This window comes from Sorex araneus, chromosome X (genome assembly GCF_027595985.1).
Source record: "Sorex araneus isolate mSorAra2 chromosome X, mSorAra2.pri, whole genome shotgun sequence".
In the NCBI taxonomy this organism is placed as follows: domain Eukaryota; kingdom Metazoa; phylum Chordata; class Mammalia; order Eulipotyphla; family Soricidae; genus Sorex; species Sorex araneus.
The window spans coordinates 13,151,823-13,159,033 of NC_073313.1; the positions used below are offsets into that span (position 1 = coordinate 13,151,823).

Sequence of the window (7,211 nt, forward strand, 5' to 3'; positions counted from 1 at the left end):
TCTTGCATGTTGGGATATGGTGTTCACCGGTGATCACACTCTTAATTGGCTATGGTGCTTTCTGGGAGAGGGCCTTACACTTTGATTATGTTCACGCATGTGCTCACTGGGTGGCTGCAGACCTGTTTTTGCTCCTTGTTCATGGCAGGTGTGTCTAATTTCACTGCATTGCTCACACGCTTAGCTGCAGAGCACTGTTGTGGCACTAGGGGTCCTAAAGAGCATAACTTCTGGGACTGCACTTGACACAGGTGGGTGGGCTAGGGGATCAAATCCATTGCCTCGTGCTTGCAAGGTACGTGCTTTTTGTCTCTATGCTGCCCCAGGTCCCAATCTACAAAACTTTTTCTTTGGGGTGGGGGTGTCAACCTGGCTTACTCCTGGCTCTGTGCTCAGGGGTCACTCCAGGCAGTTCTCAGGGGACATATGCAGGGCTGAGATCCAATAGAGTTTGCTGCATTCAAAGCAAGATCCCTACCCCCAGGACTGTATCTCCAGCCTGCAATTTGCATATCTTTAAAACTTGATTTAAAGTTGTGAAAGTAATATATGGTACATATATTTATATTTTTTAAAATGGTATTTACTCCAGGATTTTTCTTAGCTGTTTTATTTATTTTGAATGTATAAATTTCCCTTTATAAAAATACAAAACTAATAGGGCTGGAGCAATAGCACAGCAGGTAGAGGGTTTGCCTTGCACACTGCCAACCTGGGTTCGATTCCTCCATCCCTTTTCAAGAGCCTGGCAAGCTACCAAGAGTATGCCACCCGCAAGGCAGAGCCTGACAAGCTCCCTGTGGTGTATTCAATATGCCAAAAACAGTAACAACAAGTCTCACAATAGAGACGTTACTGGTGCCTGCTTGATCAAATCGATGAAAAAATGGGATGACAGTGACAGTGACAAAACTAATGACCAATGTGCATGAACACTTACAGCAGCAAACCATTATATGTTGTCAACTGAAACCAGTAAACTGATGATTATGGTGATTTTCTTAAACATCATCCAACTTTACTTTGGTGATGGTGAGTTATGGTAACTCTACATCAAAATAATAAATGTTAACATTATTATACACACGTGACCAAAACTATGATACACTTTTAAAAAACCACCAGCCAGCCAGCCTTTTCCTGTTATTTCCTTCAACTGACTGCTCTGAAGTTATTATGCGTATATACCTTGAGCTTTTTCTCACTGTTCAGTAATAACAGTGAAGCCTGTTCTAAGAATTAGAATATGCCACTTCCTTTATCATTTCCCGTTAAATCCATTGCAGAATTTTCTTTAAAATTTCTATAACAAAACTTTTGTTATAGTTAACAGAGAGACCACACATTCAAAGTATCCAGTAAAGTAGTTCTTACAACCTTCGTTGGATCAGTGATTCCTTTTTTCTACCATACTCACAAAACAACCAACTTCCGGAAAACTCTGCAAAAGTTTCTAAACCTCAATGATACTTCAACACCTGCATTCTTAGAAATGGTCATGCAGGAACCTTGTGTGTTCTTTTCATCGTTATATGTCAGTTTTCTGATCTTCATTAGCTGAAGTGGATGACTCTGAAGCTGGAATGCACTGAACACACATAACCCCCTTCTAGAAAAATGTCTTCTTCAGCAGCCGCTGGGGTATCACTGAAGGCATCTGTAACTCTTCCTTCTTGTTCACTTCAACATCACTTGTTTCAAAAACCTTCAGCACAGCCATTCCATCTGAGAGTTTTGCCAGACATTCGTTCAATTTTTCCTCTTCACATTAACCACTTGTGATATCTAATTGATTGGTGATTAATTGAATATGTCTCTCAATTGGACTCTTGTCATTTTTTAATTCAAGAGCACCGCAGTATCTTTAGTTATAGTGGTGTCTCCAACTTTTCCTGTCATGTGGCTGAACATCTTCAAAATTTGGTTTAGAATCAATCCTTCTGCTCCAAATACAACACTACCAGTAGCAAAAACCCTGTTTGCAAGCTGGTTATTTCTATTGTCACCAAAACCTGGAACCTTAACTGCTATGATTTGAATATCAAGTTTTAAGCCTATTTATTTTATTTTGGGGCTACACCAAAATGATGCTCAGGGCTTACTCCTGGCTCTGCACAGGGATCACTCCTGGCAGCACTCAGGGGACCATATGGAATGCTGGGTATTGCATCTGGGTTGGCTCTGTACACAGCAAATGCCCTATGTGCTGTACTATTGCTCCAACCCTGCAGTCTATTTAAAACAAGTCTACAGAGAGGCTGGCTATCAACATCTCAGCAATTATGATCAAGGGCTCGCAGTAAGCATTTGTCATTTCAAGAGCAGGTACAATGAAATGGATACTAGAAATTTCCTTTTTACTCCATAGAACGTAAGCATCTGTTAGAATTCACACTTCAGACCCTTTGAAGTAATAATAAAGTATGGATAAATATATCCCCAGTAAAACTTCAAGGCTTCAATAATGTTTAATTCATCATTCAGGGTTTGCTGTTCCTTTGCTGTGATCATACACTTTCTTCAAACCTTTTTCATTGCTTCAGAAATGATACTGCCAATTTCTTTGTCGCCATTTGAAGAAACTGTAGCAACCAGGGCAATTTCTTGAAGAGTTGTCACAGGTTGAGACTGTTTCTTAAGTTCAGTAATTACAGCATCACACCTCTTCTGACTTCCTCTGAATTAGCACATTTGCTAATCATTTAAAAGCTCTCCTTGGCAATGGACTGTGACAGTATGGTAGCAGTAATGGTACCATCCCCAGCCTCTTCATTTGCTATTGGCAACGACTTTCAAAAGTTTGGCACCATGATTTTGATACTTATCTTTAAGTCAATAGACTAAGTAGCAGTCACACCATCTCTGGTTACTTTGAGAATTCCCCAACCCTGCACACTAATCCCGGTCCTTCCCTTTGTCCCCAGAGTCACAGTTACAGCATCACCTTGTTGCTTTAAGGCCTGGGCATCTGCGTCAAATTTGATATCTTTGGCATAAGGCCAAGTGAGATGAGGAGCCAGTGCTGTAGAATCTGGCAGAAGACTGGGTAAGGGAAGCGTTTCTGTGAGAAAGCAGCAGAGCATGCAGGCAGAAAGACAGGCTGAGGGTGATGACAAGTGTCCCTCAATATTTTAAAGTGATGTTCCTTATCATGTTTGAGGTAACATTGAATGCATAATTTCATTTTTAATTGTTTGGTTTACAGTACTATCGATAATGCTTTCTCATGGATATAATTCCAACACCACACCCATCTGACATGTTTATATTTGAGTCGCAGGTTAGATATCCCCCCAAATATACAAAATATATATTATGAGGATTAATAACGTTCACTAGACATGTAGTCCATGGATTGCTAGCCTCAGAATCACCTGAGATACTGAAACTGAAAAAAAAATAGAAGAAATGTAGAATCCTGGGTCCCATCCAGATCTATAGAATTTGCATCTTCACTGGAACACTGAGAATGGTATATGCAGGAAAGGTAGAGGAGTGATGAACTATATATAATATGTAGAAAATGGTCTTATAAAAGCCCAGAGCAAGCAAAGCTAAGGTTCTGTAGGCATATGGGATGCTCAGACACGTAGAAGACTAGTAACGATAACAACACCTTCCTTTATACACTTGGAGTGTGTTCACATATTCTGTATCTGTCATATTAAATGATACCAACCCCTTTCTACACAGAAGAGCTGGAGCTACCTTAACTCAGGGGAGGGGTGAGGGTCCCTGCCAGAGTCCAACACAGTCATGCCAGAATGCATGCAGCATAATGGTTCATACACTCGCTCTTGTTATTTGTGTACAGTTTCTTCATGGAATGCTATCTCAGCAACACCCCATGGCTTCATTAGCTATCAGCAGGACCTCAAGGATAAAAGGAGCTACCAGCCAGAGTTCCTATCACTGAACACAGGGACTAGCTTTATATAATAATAATAATAATAATAATAATAATAATAATAATAATAATAATGATAATAATAGACTGAATCAGAGACTTGTGAGATCACTAGTTCTCCCTTCGAATGCAAACATGGAGACAACACAGAGAGGAAAGTCACAAAGAAAAATCTGTACGATTCCCTCTACTGCTCAGGGAAAGTATGGGTCTACACCTGTGCAGTTTATTAGGAAAAAGAACTAGTTGCTCTAGTTATTGAACCCGACCCACTGGAGAAATGGCAAGACCAGAGCCCCACGCCTCCTGTGGTTGCTGCAAAGGGCCTGCCATCCCTCTGGATCAATGAATCCCAGCCTGGGCTGCACACTGCAGTCACTGCAGTCATCAGGGAACTCTTAATCCCATGGCCAGGCCACAGCCCGGACCAATTATCTGAATCTCTGAAGGATGGTTCTAAGATCGAGGAGCGCTGCAGGATCATCTCAGTTCCCAGCCCAAAGGCACGTGCACCACCTGCTTCCTGGACTCTGTATGCCACGGGAATGAAGCAGCCAATCAGCCTGGAGGCCGGCGGCTTGGCTGACGTGACATTACAATTTCACACGAAAGGAAGAAACCAGCCTTTTCCTGCACACCACCCTCCCCCGAGAGCCCTTCAAGAGGCAGAACAGGAGTTTCTCTCTGGAGAGGAGTCTCTGACCAGGACGCCGTGTTCCCGGGCAGCCTTCAGAATCCCACGTCTACACTTCTATTTAAAAGCTGTCTGTCTACAAATGCTCGAAGGAGATGACAATCTGGCTTCTCCCTCCCTTTCAGTTCACTTCTGCTGGAAATAAATTCCATGTTTTATCTGACAAGTGGCGACAGAGTCCCACGGAAAGGAGGCCCCATGGAAACCAGTTGGGAGCAAAGTTGACAGGTGGCCCCTAGGCACCAATCTGTTTGCTTTCATCAAACAGGATCTTCATCCTGGAGTCTAGAACGTCAGGGCCACTTAGGAGATAAACACTGGCCAGAGAACTCCACTGTCCTCTGTCTCCATATATAGCTGGCACGGGTCTGCGGGTACCACCATGCTCTGATGGTCTTTATTTTGTGTTGCCTCATGTTAAATCCTCTGGCCGGGAACCCTGGATGAAGTTAATGTTTAGGAGTCAATCCAATAATCTGTGTTCTATCTGATTCCACCATTTCCACATTTGTCACAAAGTCTGAATTTCCTGATCTGAATTTCTTTCATCATAAGGGTTAAAATGAACGGGGTGCATTGTGTTTGCACCACGATCAAAGGAAGAGTATTACTGTTTTTGATGGGATATTTTTGCAGTCATGAATAAAAAATAAACACTTACTTCCCTGGCTCTATTACTAAGGATTTTTTGTGGGTCTTATGGAATTGTCCAGAAAGTACAGTTAGGGTGTAGACACAACAGGTTGGGAGACTGAGGCTGCTTCTTCTGGGTAGAGTATGTGGTTGTTGGGATGTTTAGCTTTTGAAAACTACCACATTTTGGAAAGACATTTTAAAACACAAGGCATAGTTTTCCACCTTCTGAAATAAAACTATCGAGCACTATTTCATTTACTCTGTGTCAAGGCACACATACCATGGCTCCTGATCACGGCAATCTTCCCTGCTGTGTTGGCCTCCATTTAGGGTTTTCCAACAAAATGTGTATGACCCAAACATCATGGGTAAAATGAATTCTTTTTGTGTGGTATGTTTTGGATTTTATTTTCTTATTATTAAAAATTTATTAAGACACTATGATTTGCAGAGTTATTCATAATAGAGTTATTTTAGGCAAACAATGTTCCAACATCAATCACACCACCAATGTCCCCTTCCCTCCACCAGTGACCCTAAATTCCCTGCCACCTTCCCCCCAGCCTGTCCCCTTGGCAGTCATATTAATTCTTACTTATTTGGAAGACAAATGTAATAGGGCTGAATGCTAAATATGACCACTGGAAGGCTCCATTAACCTCTTCCCACTTTGAATTTGCTGCCATTAATCTCTTGGTGGGAATCAGGAAGCATAGAAAATAGTTTGAAATGACAGGCCTGCCAACAGCACGGAGCTCTCAATTCTTTTCCACCTACACTTGCCTCTCTATAGCTTCAAATGTAATCTCTATTCAGACCAAATCTGCTTCTCCTACTCTTTTTGAGTGAAAAGACTGAGAATCAATCAGTTTTCTCCTCACTATCTCTGCTGGACTGTCTTTTGGGAACCCAAATCTAACTTGCTCGAGGCTGGTCTCCTGATGCCAGCCTTTTCCACCCTGCATCCCACTCCAGTACCTAATGTCTCAGCACATAACACTGAGGGCCAGCCTCCGGGAAGCCACGAGCAAGTTAGGCTACTGACCTTTTCCACGCAACCACCCACTTCTCAAGCCCTCAACTGGCCTTGACTCTCTCAAACATTTCTCCCATCCATCCCTCTCATCCGCACTGCTAATATTCCTGTCAAGCCTCCATCACCTGTTGCCTAGTGCCATAAATTTCACTGATCTAGAATCGCTTCATATTTCTTTTCTCCACAACACCCACACAGCTGCTCAAGAAATGTCTCACTGCAGCAATCACTTGCCTCTTCCCTCCTCAGCAAACATACTCCAAGCCCTTCAGCTGTCTCAGGGTGGAATTACTGTTATGAACCAGGGGGTGATGTTACCCCCACTGACAACGTAGATGTTTCCAGTGGCCTCCGCAGAGGAGGGCTCTGAATTACCAGTACCTAGTGGTGAGACCAGGGATGTTATTAGGTCCGCCCCAGCCAACGGTTCAAAAACACTGAGCGAAAGTACTATCACAGTGAGAGTCAAGGCCAGTGCCACCAGCTGAAAGCACCCTCCATGTTAATGGATCCCCTCTGTGGGAATGAGGTGGGAACAGTTGCCAGGGAAAAGGCCACAAAATAAGTAGTGCCGAGTGCCTTGGTGCTCCTGGCTAACAATCAAGCACAACCTGGGCTGAAAATATACGTATCCTGCAGCAGATCATGCTGTAGGAAAGAACAAGCCAACAGAAAACCAAAGCCACGTGCACTGGAAGGGTGAGTTCTCGAAGGTCATGAGAACCTGGAGCCACAGAAGAAGGAATAGAGCATTTGCAGGGAACAAAAGCCTCTGCGCCAGCCCCACTAAACTCCTAGTGTTTGGCAAACGAGGTTATGTTTCCTTTGTGGTCTCTTAGAAAATAAAGGATGATGCAGGCAATATGTTTTGATCTCTTGAAAAGATAACGAAATGAGTTTTTCTTTTGTTGAAACATCTTTGCCCACAGCATTTCTAT

At 42.8% G+C, this 7,211-nt stretch overlaps 1 pseudogene; it reads right to left on the reverse strand.

Moving 5' to 3' along the window:
• Nucleotides 1-1,326: 1,326 nt before the first annotated feature.
• Nucleotides 1,327-5,563, reverse strand: LOC101549653 (60 kDa heat shock protein, mitochondrial-like; annotated as a pseudogene).
• Between the last annotated feature and the right edge of the window lie 1,648 nt (nucleotides 5,564-7,211).